This window comes from Chanodichthys erythropterus, chromosome 10, assembly GCF_024489055.1.
Source record: "Chanodichthys erythropterus isolate Z2021 chromosome 10, ASM2448905v1, whole genome shotgun sequence".
NCBI classification, from domain to species: Eukaryota; Metazoa; Chordata; class Actinopteri; order Cypriniformes; family Xenocyprididae; genus Chanodichthys; species Chanodichthys erythropterus.
The window spans coordinates 54,235,780-54,250,882 of NC_090230.1; the positions used below are offsets into that span (position 1 = coordinate 54,235,780).

At 37.5% G+C, this 15,103-nt stretch overlaps 1 protein-coding gene across 10 annotated transcripts in view; it reads right to left on the minus strand.

The window, feature by feature from the left end:
* strbp (spermatid perinuclear RNA binding protein) overlaps positions 1-15,103 on the minus strand; it is a 128,370-nt gene that overhangs the window by 82,282 nt on the left and 30,985 nt on the right. Inside the window, exon 1 of one of the 10 annotated variants that reach the window (XM_067398214.1) lies at positions 14,439-14,457. The exons of the other annotated variants lie outside the window; for them this stretch is intronic. The gene's annotated coding sequence lies outside the window, so the exon portion shown is untranslated. Of the gene's footprint in view, positions 1-14,438; positions 14,458-15,103 lie in introns of those variants that run through there. 10 annotated transcript variants of the gene reach the window in all.

Consider the following 15,103-nt stretch of genomic DNA (forward strand, 5'->3'; position numbering starts at 1 on the left):
CAATGAGTCCTGGAAATAAGAGACACACTGTATCAACACTTTACCTTTTAAAAGCTACAATTTTAAAATATAAAATATTCAAGAGTCAAAACTACCCAGCTGAAAAACTAGTTACAGCAACAATACAAGTTTCTAAATAACTACTTTGTGGCTATGTAAAGGGGCAATACCTTGATAAATATCATCATCTGATAAAAAGTGCAAAGTAGTAGCTATGTTTTGTTAGCAACTTGTATTACTAAAAGAATTTTTTTTTTTTTTTTTTTTTTTTGGTAAAATGGGCAGTTTGTACTTCTTGTAAATGCAATTTGTTTAAGGCCTAGTCCACATGACCACCATTTTTTTATAAAGTTTATAGAGTTTTTCCTCTGTTTAAAAAAAACAAAAAAACATGTGTCCACATGAAAACACAAAAACACACTATGAAGCGCTGTCAAGAGCATGCCAAATGAACAGGTGGCGATATAACCCTAACCGTAAAGCCATGTTGGCCAATCAGAAGCCTGGAAAAAAGGTTATTATCGGTGCCGGTTCCGACATCACAAGCCAAAATCTCCGGTTTCACCATCTACACTGCAACCAGAGTTTCTAAATATCATAACCCTGGCAAGATTTTTCCAAAAAGTTTGGTTTCAGTGACCGGATACTGTGTTTGCGTATGGACAAACAGCCAAACTGCACAAAAAAAGCTGCGGTTTTGAAAATATGTGTGTTCATGTGGACAGGGCCTAAATATATCTGTTAAAGTTCAATGCCATCACCACATGATCCTCATTGTTTCTGTGTCAAATAATTTCTGCTGTAATTTTGAAAATTTGTGTTTTTAAAGGAGATATTTAATAAAGGAGATATTTATTTGGCACAAACATAAAAAAAAAAAAAAATGTATAAAATCTTTATTATGGTGACAGTATTAAACTTGAACAGATAGATTTTTACATAAAATACAAGTAATAATTAGAAACACCTTAATTTAGGCCTATATTTAAAACTGCCTGACATCAGAATTTAACTATAAATTTCACAACAAAAAGACATCAGTTAGTGATTTTTTTTTTTAAATTGTCCAACTGCACAAATGGTTCAAATGAACTTTTACTAAAATTAATCGATTCGCTACACTGACATTTGACTGAAATTACACTATTATGTAAATTGATGAGCTACAGTCACACTACCTACTAGTTCAGTTGGTAGCATCACTACATTATGAAATTTGCTTGTGTAAGATGAGAAAGTGAGAGCAACTGTCTCTCTAAAGGATAAATTTGCATGTTTCTGTGATTCTGGTACTTGACACCGGCATTACCAGCAGAAAATACGGAGATACCTAAAGTCTCTAATCAGCTTAACATTAAAGGCTTATAATCAGTGAGGTCTCTGCGTCCTAAACTGCCTGCTGAGATGCTTCCGAGGCCCGTACATGACCGGAGGCCGAACAGGCCGTATGCACATGGTCATACAATTTTGATTTCTGCAGTGTAGACTAGTTATGACCAGTCGATTTAGGCCACTAGCACTACACTGTCTGGCAGGTTAACACAGTCAGTTATGTCTTAAGTCATAGATGCAGCCATCTAAGTCATTGACCTCTCTGTGAAAGAAGAAGTGAATAATAATGATCGAGGTTTGCATCACTCCAGACTTGGATCTCCAGAGACTGCACCATCCTCTACAAATATTGCTGAGAGAGCATCCGCTGACAAAGACAATTTTTGTGCACATGCGAATGCTGTGCAAGCTCACGTACCTGTGAGCTTATTGTCAGTACACCTGATCAGTTACACTGCAATCTTGAATCATCACGTGGAGCAATGTTTGTCACGTTGCAGGATGGCTGAAAAAATACCAACACTTTAAAGTAGCATTTGACTCCCATCTTCCTCGGAGCAGAGTTTTTTTTTTTAGTTTTTTTTTGTTTTTAAAAGGAAGATAACTACTCCTTGATCCATTCCCCTTTCACCGCCACCTCCTCAAATTCAATGCAAAACAGACAGTGACAAAGGTGCAGGAAAGAAAGGAGGAAAAGAGGAAAAGAGGAAAGGAAGGAGGAAAAGAAATTGTGAGGCCTGCCATTGTTTTATTCTTTTAATATGTAAAAAATAACTTCAAACGAAAGGCAAAGTGGGTCAGAGAATTCCCAAGGTACTGCAGAGAGGCAGCCAGTCGTATCACGGCAGAAACAGAGCTTAGCCCATCCCAGCTCGAGGCTCCCTGGACAGCCATACGAGTATATGGAAACATATTACACACTGGTCATACCATCCATTCCTAAAGGCTTTGTTCAACTGAATTTTACTGTTGAAGGGGGCATATGGAAAACAGGGTCTTCTTTGAGCAGAACAGTGGTCAGTCTACTATGATACTATATTCTCGAAATGCAAAGCATCCTACTCAGTCCATCAAGGCCATTTACAGAAATCAGGGTACAAAAAAGTAAATAAATAAAAATACCGATGCCAAAGTCCATCCTGAGGACCAACATGTGACCTCCTTTTTGTACATGGAGGTTAGACAATCAAATAGAGGTCAGTTACATAGAAAGAATGTAGCAAAAACAGCCTGAAGAACTAACTAACTTTGCTAGCACAAGTGGATTTCACATCAAAAATGCACTATACCCACACACAAAAGATTTTTTTTTTTTTTGCATTATCAATTAAAATGAGCTAATTCAGTCATTCTTGAACATTTCTGTCCCAGCTTAAATTGTGTGAAATATGCAAAATAGAATTTTACACGTACGATCACACAGGTGTGATTAGCACGTTCAGTGCGTCATGTGATCAACTGCTAAATTCAAATGTGCTTTCGCGCTTTGGCTGGCGCTGAACCAGAGACGGACGCCCTCAGCACATTTCATACATCACAACTATTTATAGTGATTTCAACCACACTTTTTATTTTAGCTTTCAGACATTTAAATACACATAAGTACTAGCAAAAAATACATTTAACGGTTGTTAAATACACACTGATGTCTATGGAAGTGGCAATAATATTTGTGTGTTTTAGTCATATCAGATACACATTGTGTAAGTAACTAATCTATTCTTCTCCTAGTTCACCAGTCACTTTTACTTTCATGTATTTCAGGAGAAGTGGATGAATTCATGTGTCATAAATATGACAGATCCGATTCTCTGAATTGTGGCACAAACCAACATGGTGGCACCCATCGCACAATCAACTAACATGATCATTATAATGGTGTTTAAACTAAATTAAAGCTGCAGTCTAAGTTTTGCCTCTGTCACCATCTCTGTTTGAAACCTGCAATTGCAGTTATTTGTGGAATTATCTTTACATGGGTTGTGCATTGGCACAGCTGAATCGAATGTTCTGAGGAGAATATGTGGCTGTCAGTCACCATACCGGTGAATACTGATACTGAATCACACATTGTAGTCTTGACGAAAATAAGAATTTTCACTGGAAAATGTCATCTGAAAAAGTTACAAATCTGCCACTTTTGTTATGACCAACAGAGAAAAAAAAAAGGCATTGCAATAAATCATGCTACCAAATGGTGATTAAATCTACCGATCGCTTAGCTCATATCACAGCAAATTATTATTATTGTTTTACGTTGTTCTCAAATTTAATGTTAAATGTTAACAGCATCAGCACTGTGACTGTGTGTATTTAGTATGTATTAGCATTAATTGTAGATTTAAATTTCTGTACAGTCTAATCTCTAATTATCATTTTGATGGCAGATTGTATGGTATGACAAATGGACAAGTTTAATTACTTCAGCTACTGTGAGAAAAGACTATAAATGATCCACCACCTGCAGCATCCTCACGTGATATAGCCTACTAGCTGGGACTCCTTTATGTAAACAGACGTGACAATGACGCAAAGACAAACAGCGACGGTTTTCCTGCAGAAACCTACCAGTACCACTTAGATTAAAACAAATTATTACAAGCTTATCGTTGTGAATCAGGCTAAGGTAAGGAGGTAGTTTTGAACACCGGCTGGTTGTGTTTTGAATCATTTCTAACCAAAAAAGTTACGGACTGCGGCTTTAGGTGTTGAAATGTTGAAACCAAGTGATATTTTGTGTTTTTCAGCAGGATGAAAAAGGGGGAAAACTTGTTGGTATAATGTTCTCTTGGGATTTAGAACAACTTCTGTTATATTGGTATTTTGGGGGTTACCATTGTGCTGAAGAGTGAAGCTTATACTATCATCGTCAACCTAAGTACAAAGGCTATAACTACGTTGCTTTAGTCAATAAGCAATTACCGTGCAAATCTTAAAAAAAAAAAAAAAACACCACATCTAGCATGTTAACGTGGCTCTCCCTAGCTGTAAGTGAACAAAGATTTCAGTTAATTTGACATATAATTTTATTGGCTTAATTCATCTCAGTCAAATAGTACGAGTTGAATTTGACATGGCAATTTAAATGTTAAGAAAAGTAATCTCCAACATTTAAACCTCTGTCCACAACTAAATGAAGTTTAGCCATAACCAAAAACTTAACATGTATATTGGGGGGACTAAATTAAGAATCAACCATTGAAAAGCCCATATTGGTTAAAAACTACTCTGAATGTTTTGGGGAGGATGTCCCTGTAAAATCCTCTGCTAACCACAGCCAAAAAGAATGGCTATCATGCGCAATTACCCTCTTAAATCATTACAGGTGCGATAACAGAGCTGCTGTTTATGTTGGCATTGCCGTTTGCGTCCAACATGTTTGTTTATTTCCCTGAGAGTGACAGGCAGTTGAAGACTGCTCTGGTCTGTAAATAGACAAGAGACTGGGAGCAGGTCAAAATTAGCAGCAGCTGTCAAGCTATCCACTGTGACACAATCAGGGTTCGACCTGAAAAGAAAAAGAAAAAAACAAAGGGCTGAAGCCAGGTTTACTGCTCTACATACAGTAAGCCACCAGATGATTTAACATGCTAACAAAGCTAACCCGGCTACTGCTGCCCACGTTAAGCCTGATCAGTGAATACTAATCAGAAGAGACTTAAAAGTAATCCAGCCAGGATATAACACATCCACCGCACAGATTAAAGGATGTTCCCGTGAGGTCAGTTAGGGGCAGAGCGTCCTATGCATATAGGAGTTTGCAAATGCGCATCATTGAAAAAATTAAAGGAACAATCTACAGCACTGCAAAAAACTCAGTGAAAAAGAAAAGCAAATGGTGATTCTCTGTGTAAAGATGTAATCTAGCTCAGACAACAAAGTGTGATGACATCATTAGATCCCTGTTGTTAGGGAGCACCCCAGAGTCTTATGGGAAATAGACATTCTGGTCTCTAGAGAGAAGATGGCATGACTTGCCAATTCAACCAAGATTTAGTGTAACAATAGCAGTATTGCTGAGGCTGAGAAAGAGGCACAGCTGTATCAATACACGACACAGCAAGAAGGACTTACACACTATAGAGAAAGTTCTGACAAAGCATTTGATGGACAGAAAAGTGCAGGACCCATTTTGAGCAGGGGTGCCCAATCCTGCTCCTGGTGGACCACTGTCCTGCAGAGTTTAGCTACAACCTGCTCCAACATATCTGCCTGGAAGTTTTTTAGCAAAGTTCTTGATTAGCTGGTCCAGGTGAGTTTATCCAGGGTTGGAGCTGAACTCTACAGCACAGTGGCCCTCCAGGAGCAGGATTGGGCACCCCTGCTCAAAATGGATCTTCACAAGTTGTTCCCCAACGTCACTTCCAGGAGTTGACGTTGTTCCTCTACATCAGGGGTCCAAATCGCAGTTCCTGTAGAGTTCATCTTCAACCCTAATTAAACTCACCTGATCAAACTAATCAAGCCCTTCAGGATTATTTGAAAACTACAAATACATGTTTGAGCAGGGATGGAGCTAAACTCTGCAGGACCGTGGCCCTCCAAGAGCTGAGTTTGGCACCCCTGCTCTACATTAAGGGTAGCCAACCCTACTCCTGTACTCGGTCCAAAAACTTAAAAATGCTGCCTTCAGAGGAAGCATTCCAAGGTATGAAGGCATCAATACATGTCCGAATTCAAAGTTAGCTTCACTTCCTGTCTCCTGAGATACCTTCATCTGATCTATTTTTGAAGGCAGCATAGATGTATACTTCACTGTTGTACATTCTTTTAATGCTCCAAGGTGCATTCACACTGACTGCAAGTAAATTGCAGATGTTACAGAGTCTCTGTTCTGTCCTTCTTACATGACCTCTGTCTCTAACCTGCAGATCAATGACAGCACTTTTTGCAGATGTGCAAATTTCATATTGTCAACTGTCGCTGTCACTCATGTTTGCAAAAATCGCCAACGTTCATTGAAAATTATTGACTTACAATTGCTTTAATCGCTGTCATTGTTTGCAGTCATCACGTAAATGTAAATCATCATACTCAACCACAGAATAACTTCTGGTCACCTTAGCATTGCATATTGCTATCAAAATCAAGACCCTACGGCAGATTTTGGCACTCACACTGTCCTCCTGTATCCCAGTTCACCTTGTCCTGAAAACATCCCTGCACTGAAGATACACTCTCTTAGCTTAAGACCAGGAGGTATGCATGTACACATACATATGTGTGCGAAGAAGCAGAGAGAAATCCCTGGGATTTAGCAAACCCAAGAAATGAAGGAAATATATGCAGCACTGGGTGTCCCTTGGCACAAGGGAGATTTTTAATTACTCACTGTGCCTGAGAGCTTAGCAGGTGGCCACAGCTATGAACAGTCTTGAGAAGGGTAAGAAAGACAACTTCAGGATGGAGAATGCTTTTTTTTTTTTAGAGAAATCAATATTCAAGAGCAAAAAATAAATAAATCCAACTGAGAGATGGAAGGTAGAAATCATTATCGTAATGAAGAGCAGCAGGTGACACTGTGTTCGGTGGCCACTGGCTGGAGTTAATGAGCACTGTGTAAAGTTCATGCTGGACAGATGTTAGATGAGGTTCTGGACATCATTAAAGAAGATTCATTTTGTGCTTTCATTAAACTCACCCTTTTGTCTCTTCATCTTTCATGCACAAATCTAAATGCTGTTGCTTCAAGAAATAATAATCACTTAATGATTATTGACTTCACTACTTGCTATGAGTTTTCTCGAAAATCTCACATCTGTGGGTCCGATACCATTCTGCCCATCTTCCAACATCCTCCTCTTTCTATCCAAAAAATCTAAAATAAAAATAAAAAAACTGGTTACCGCATGTGCTCCGGATATATTAAATTGTGAGTGATGCAAGTTTGAATCTGGCCTGCAATACGTCCAAATCATATTCTCCCACTGTACCGATAATTTCCTGTCACTCTCCAAAAGCAAAAACTAGGGTTGGGCAGTATACCAAGTTTGTACAATATATTTATTTATTTTTATATCAATATAGAGTAGTTTGATATTACAGGCACGGAGGACACAGAGGGAGCTGCTGTGGATAAAGTGCATAATCCAATTTGCCCTAAACATGAGACATTCTTTATATTAAGGCCTTAAAATACCTACAAGATATAGTTAAGGCATATAGTTTAATGAGGCTTACCCAGTCAGGTGCTCTGACAGATACTGTCAGTTTAACTCTGACACTACAGTACAGTTTAATTTGTTTGAGATGTGCTGTTTTCCTCAGAGCATAACTTACTTTTCATAGGTATAATATTCTCCACATGTAAATGTTAGGAATTCATGCAAATATTTCCAATTTGCTGTCAGGAGTTGACAAGCCTTATGCGATTGAGTCTCCGCTTAACTTACATATGCACCAAACAGACAGAGCACAATAATTCTGACTAAAATATACAGTTTGATTAATTATTTGTTGGACATCAAATGCACCTTAATATGTAAAATTGTAAACTGTAAAGTGACTATTGTAATGGGGTAATCAAATGTAGGCTAATATAATAACTAAGCTCACATGAGTGAATGTGTTTCTCTTACCAGTTACCAAGTAGTCTGTTAAATAAAAAGAAAAAAAAAATGTTTAAATACAAATAGAAAAAAAGTATAAAATACAGGAGGTATAATTTTTTTTTTTAATGAGATTTAAAAGGTGCCATAGAACGTCTTTTCAAAAGATGTAATATAAGTCTAAGGTGTCCCCTGAATGTGTCTGTGAAGTTTTAGCTCAAAATACCCCATAGATTTTTTTAATAAATTTTTTTAACTGCCCCTTTAAATCACGCGCTCCAAATCCATCTGCCATTTTTCGCTGTTGTCCTTGCTTGCTTACCTAGTCTGATGATTCAGCTGTGCTCATCCAGACGTCCTGCCCTTGTCTAATGCTTTAACATGAGCTGACATATGCAAATATTGGGGGCGTACACCCCGAATGTTACGTAACAGTCGGTGTTATGTTGAGATTCGCCTGTTCTTCTGAGGTCTTTTAAACAAATGAGATTTATATAAGGAGGAAACAATGGAGTTTGAGACTCACTCTATGTCATTTCCATGTACTGAACTCTTGTTATTTAACTATGCCAAGATAAATTCAATTTTTAATTCTAGGGCACCTTTAAAAAGGAAACTCAAGTGAGCTGTAGATGTAGGTGGAAAAGTAAGAGATGTTTTGATGCAGTGTTTGATGTGACGTGAAACACAGGGATACATGAACATACCACTCTCACGAGTATTGGAGTGAAACAGCAACAGAAACGTGGCTTTGGGAAAACTGAAAACATGAAGGCTGTGTCTGTAATTATGAACTAATACATTCACACAGACTAATAATCTTTCAAGCAAGTATAAGTGAGGGGTTGTTGGCTAAATTTGGCAGGAGGAACAGAAATTAACAATGTGCATTTTGGTCTGTTTACAGAGTACTTACAGAGCTTGCAGATGCAAATTGCCACCACCCAACTAATTGGACAACAAAGTATTGCTTAAAATAACACCGTAAGAAATCATAAAATTGACTCAATACAACCAGCTAGGACTGGCCTACGGATTAATTTAAATTCTCTGATGCGCCATTGCGCTCAAGAACACAATGGCCATATCAGTAACTGGTTTATTGAAAAATCCACCAAGTCATTCAGATATTACTATAATGGTATTTAATAAGATTAGTTCTGCAGCCATATGCATTTGTTTTGTGATGGAATTTTTGTATAGGGTTTCATATCAAGAATACATCACTGGAAGCCTGGTCTTTTATTTATAACCCATACACTTATGACTTCAACACACCCGCACACACGCCCCGAAGTAAGCAACATTACCAATTATCCTTAATGAACAGACCGACAGTCATTATAGGGCTTCCAACAGCCGCTACAACTGTTCCGAGAACAGTGAATAAGATCGGTGTCAGATAAGTGCAGTTCCGTCACAAAAGTACAATTCAGAGCGAATCACTTCCTACAATTATGTCTGGCAGCTTAATTCTCACTACCATAACTCACACACATGGTATTGTGGGATGAAAAGAACCGTGCAGTACTGTATCACGGCACAATGGAACAAGCGTGGTGGGGCGAACGCAATAACCCTCACTTGTCTTTATCAATATTCTGCTCACTCATTTATAGGCTAAACAGAGGGCTCCTTTCATCTATCTAATAGTGTGGCCAGCAAACGCACCAGGCGCAGCCTAATTGGTTAATTCTCTGTGGAGGCACAGGGGTGACGACCATCAAGGCAGAACAAATCAAAGTGTCCTACACCCCCTCCTTTTTCTTCATCTAACCTTCTCTTTTTCTTTCTATCTCTTTATATCGCTCATAAAAATCGTCCTGGTGATGCCACTGTGCTGGAAACCTCCCTTATTAAATTACACACACTATCTGATGGGGAAGCACTCTGCCTTCCAGCCTTTAATTGAATATCTATATCAGCCATGACATTTTTTTAACAAGGAGGTCAAATGGGGATTAATTGTTACATGCAATAACATTCAAGTGACCAGAGTGCTGTTTCAAAACTTGGAGAGCAGCCTACTTAGACAGCAACAAACAATCAAAATAAAAGGCAACGTAGCATGTATCCTTAATGTCTATCCTTAATGATAATGCAATCCCATAATGCACTGCTTCAAAAAACTCATTGATTGAGATCCCTCTTCATTCCATTGTGCTTTGTCTAAATGTTTTTAATGCAAAATCCCTTCCTGCATACATGCCTCCTAGGTTTTGGAACAGAGATATTGTCACACCATTCGAATCTTATAATCTGAAAAATCTTATCAGGCTAATAAAAAAACAGGTGTTTCGAAAGAGGCAGTAAATTTGTCTCACTGAAGGAAACAAATATGTATCCTAAAATACTCTGTCGGTTTTCGCTGACTAAATTCACTGAGGAATTTGTGTGTATTTGTGATAGTCTTGCAGAGACCGATAACATCCAGTTCTTCCTCATTCATCACTGCGCACCAAAATGCATTTATAGTACCTTACTAGTACTGTTGCTCATACTAAGGTTGTCAAACACTACCAGTATGTACTTAAAAAAAAAAAAAAAAAAGTTACCAGTAGTAATGAGTATTGGGTCAGTACCCGCGCTGATAGACACTGCTTTCAAACGCTCTCATTTGTTCATTTGTGTGTGTTTGAGCACTCTCTGAACGTCAAAGGTATTTATTTATAGTGTGTTTTTACAAGCGCTGAGAATTTTAGCCAATCACAATCATATCTGTTAAATGCTTGAACACAGTGGCCTATCAGAAGTGTTAATAAGTTAATTTGAATCTGCTTACACCGAAACACCGTCGAAAACGCATAAGGATTTTTGTTCCACACTCGTGAATCCTTTCATTATAACCAACAAAGTGTAAACACAATGTAAATAAGATATTCAATGTTCAACTGAGACAGCTTTTTTTATTATAACAGAAGCTTTCATGAGTCCAGAATTCAGTGAGCTTGTGCTTTAGAGATTGACAGCCTTAGTGATTATAAAGAGAGGCTCTTCTCTTGTTTTCTGTTTATTAGCCATTCACAATCTGAATACAAGTTTAGTTTTTCCATGCTGCCAAGTATATTACAAAGTTTCTGGATTGACAGCCGTATTTTTAAATCGATTATACAGGTATACAAAGGTACACAAAAACTTCAAATATTGAAAAATAGCTCCCAAATACATGTTTTTTTTTTATTCATGATCTGCAAAGTACGGCACCTAATTTCAAATATTAACGAGCATAAAAGACACTGTTCACGTGTTTCAATTCTGACCATATAAGAAGGTTTTAATGTGAGACAATACTTTATAAGTGGAACTGTTCCCAGGTCAGCATTTAATTACTATGTTTGCAAATTCAATAAATCAAAAGCAACAGCACATAAACACTAATCTTTGGTTTTAAATACCTTTATAATGCAAAATTTATTATTTTATAGCTTGTGTGGTACAGTTAATGATTTGTTTAGAAATGCTGCTGTTCTATTGAATGTGTGTGTGTGTCTGTGTATGTCTGTCTTCAGGGAATGGTGACCCACTGTGCGCCTCTCTCTCTCTCTCTCTTTCTCTTTCTCTCTCTCTTTCTCTCTCTCTTTCTCTTTCTTTCTTTCTCTCTCTCTCTCTCTCTCTGACTCTCAGATGCCTTACAAGGCCATTCCTTCCTCATGCATGCATTAGATCTGGTTTCTGCTCATCGCTGGATCCATTTCCGCTGCTCCTGTCAGCACATCAGCTGCCTTAAAACCACTCACACACGCACATATACACAAACTGCATGTTGACACAGCGCAGGGCACTTTTCCATTGCACACCCCCTCAGGAGCTCCAATCCCATGGTGCCCTTCCTTCAGTATGCACTCACAACTAAATGTACACTTGTACCCTACTCTCCACTTGCTCCATTTGACTCCAAAACCCATTTATCAGACAAGAGTCACACAATGTCATTCCGAAGTCTTTAGCAACAGTGCAGCTCACTAAATTGGACAACTAACAATTATCTAGCAAATTGAGCATGGACCAGCATTTCCTGCACCTCTGTTAGTGCTGCCACAAGAGCTACAACGCCACAGGAAAACACATTTTATCTTAATTGTAAGTTTGCAGTTTGAATGCAATGCAATATAAAAAGATTTGATTAAGCACAAATTCAAAGACATGTCTTCTTATGATCCATATAGTATGATTATTTTAAGTTTATTTAATGAATGAATTTTTTTTTTTTAAAGTATTTTTGTGTAATGTAACAAGTATTTCTATTAAAGTATTAAATATTAAAAGTATTTTTTGTATAATAATATAGTAAAATAATTTTGTTTAGAATTGCTTAGTTTGAAGTTTGGACCAATTATGTACACTGTAATATAAAGGTATATTGTGCTCATAGGGTAACCGGGTTCAGGTCTGGCTTGGGTCATATCTTTTACCTGCCCTTCTCTCTTCCTGTACTTTTTTTGTTAATTCCCCACTGTTGCCTAATAAAGGCAAAACCCAAATAAATAAAATAAAATAATGAATAAATCAGCAGATTTCTTTGTAGCTGCTTTGCTGTTTGCTAGATTCTGACTTTGCGCTACATGCCAGTTCTTTTATGGCATTGTTCACCTCTCCTCATTAGTCAGACGGAGTTAAATTCAGCTGCCAAGATGCAACCAAGTCACGGGCCAAACTCAGTTGGCACAGTGGGATGTAATGCCTGTAACTGGTTGCCGTTTGGTTATTGCCAAACCAGCAATAAACAATGTACAATTGTTAATGCTGCTAGCAGAAGACCTCAGGCAGTCTAAAGACCTCAAGTAGAGGGAAAATTATTTAAATATACTTCTCCTTTTGGAAAAAGGAGAGCTTCTTCCTCTCTGTTTGGTTCTCCCTTTCTCAAACACTCTCACCAGAAAGGCTTTCTTTGTCATGCAAACAGCAGACAGTAAATCAGATGTCCTGATGGCGGCAGTGGCAGACGGCAGAGGGGTGGATGGTGTCTGGTGCACAGGCTCAGGAGGAGGAAGAGAGCTTTGGCTTGAGTCGAGCTCAAATTCCCCCTCTGTTAGCAATGTCAGCTTTTCCCATCAGCTAGAGAGCAGGCCAAGAATAGCTCCGATCGGTTGGAGAGCAATGGAGGGAAAAAAGGTGAAAGAGTGAGAGAACAAGGGAGAAAGATGAAGAAACACTTCATCAGGTGAATGCCACCTCATTCTGTCAAACAGCCAATATTCTGCAAATCTATTTTAGGCACTATTGGCATTTTATAGAATATACAGGCAAAAACTATGAAAAAAAATCCCAATACATAAATATAATAAAATGAAGTGAAAAGTGAAGATTACATTCAACACTGGAAATGAATAGTTCTACAAATAACAAGTGACAAATTGATTCTTACAGCTCTTTACACAGCTTGAAGGAACCCTGATTCATTTATTATGGTTTTTCAGTAGTAACTGTAGTATTTTGGCAGGTTACAGGGTTCCCACACTTTTTGACCAAATTTCCATGACTTTTCAAATCATTTCTGATTATTGGATGTGAATTTAAGTAATTTTATAGAGATTGCATAGCCATTTTGTAGCTGAAAAATACATAAACATGCACAATGTTTAACCACTCTATTGTTATCTATACAAGCTACCATTCAAAAAACTTATCAATATACTTTTAATCAGCAAGGATGCATTCAATTGATCAAAAGTGACAGTAAAGAACTTTAAAATGTTACAAAAGATTCCTATTAAAAAAAATGTCTTTTGAACTTTATATTTTAGCAGAGTATCCTGATTTTTTTCAGTTTCCACAAAAATATTAAGCAGCACAACCGTTTTCAACATTGATAATATTTCTTGGGCAGCAAATTATCATATTAGAATGATTTCTGAAGGATCATGTGACACCGAAGACTGGAGTAATGACACTGGTGCCAAATTCAGCTTTGATCACAAAAAAAAAAAAAAATAAATAAATAAAATTAAATTGTAATGTCACAATATTACTGCTGTTAATACTATATTTTGGGTCATATAAATGCAGCCTTGGTGAGCATAAGAGACTTTTTAAAAAACGACTAAAAAATGCACTAAAAAGAATCCCAAAACATAGTCTAAACATCAACTTACTAAAACTCTAGCAAGCAAAATGAAGTAAACACTACAACATAAATAAATGTATCCATTTCAAATAAGATAAATAAGCTTTGAAGACAGCTTGAGTCTGTAACGTCAGCCGAAGAGGAAAGACGAGGCAGAGTGAGTTATGAAAGATTACATACTGCAGACAAACAATTTCTTTTTATTTGGAATAGCATGCACCAATGAATTTTGCGCAACGAGACCAGGAACATGCATTAAGAAAATTAAACAAGGTCCATTTTGATTTGATGTTGATTTTAAGATTAACCTAAGACTGTGGAGGAATGTCAATAAATTGACAAAGACAAATTTATATTCAGGTTTATTTTGCCTCTCTAAATCTCCACAGACAGCCAGTGTGACCTAACGATGCTGAAAAGTCAGCTACATCTACCACCGTTGACTCCCATTGCCCTCAGGAAAAAAAATCTTTAATGATTATTCAAGCACTAACCCTTGCAACAGGCCGTGAGAGTCAAATTCAGACCTCTGGGACTGATGTGGGACATAACAGAGACTAAGCCTGGGAGAAACAAAGGCAAAGAGTGAAGAGACATCCACACTTTGACCTCCCGAGCATCAGTCATCTCTTCTCTGGGTAGAATATATCTTCAGGATGATCAAAGATCAGATTCATAGAGCCTAAGGCAGGTTTATTTGGTGCAAAAAAAAAATTCTGTCCTCTACGATATGACCCCCGTAAAATCTTGGGGGAAAAGACAGACTGTGCGACAGCCATTTCGCATGTCACACTGTACAAAATAAATTTTAAACCAACAGTATTTTAGACCAGTGGATCTCAAACTGGTTTGGCCATGGGACTCACAATAACTCATGGATATTAAGCAGTGACTCAAATTTTTAAGAATTTGAACCAAGCTAATTTATATCTCAAAAATGGTTAACACGCGCACATATCATCCCTACTTTACTTAACATACACATAAAATGTAAGAGCATCACTTACACTGATGAATAAACAGTATAAGGTAAGGATATTAAATAGCAGACCCAAACTGTTTTTTTTTTAAAACAATAAAGTTAGTAAGTTGGTATGAGCCACCACTGTCATCAGAAATATAGAATTTGTTGTATTTTGGTTTAAGGTTACGGAAACTA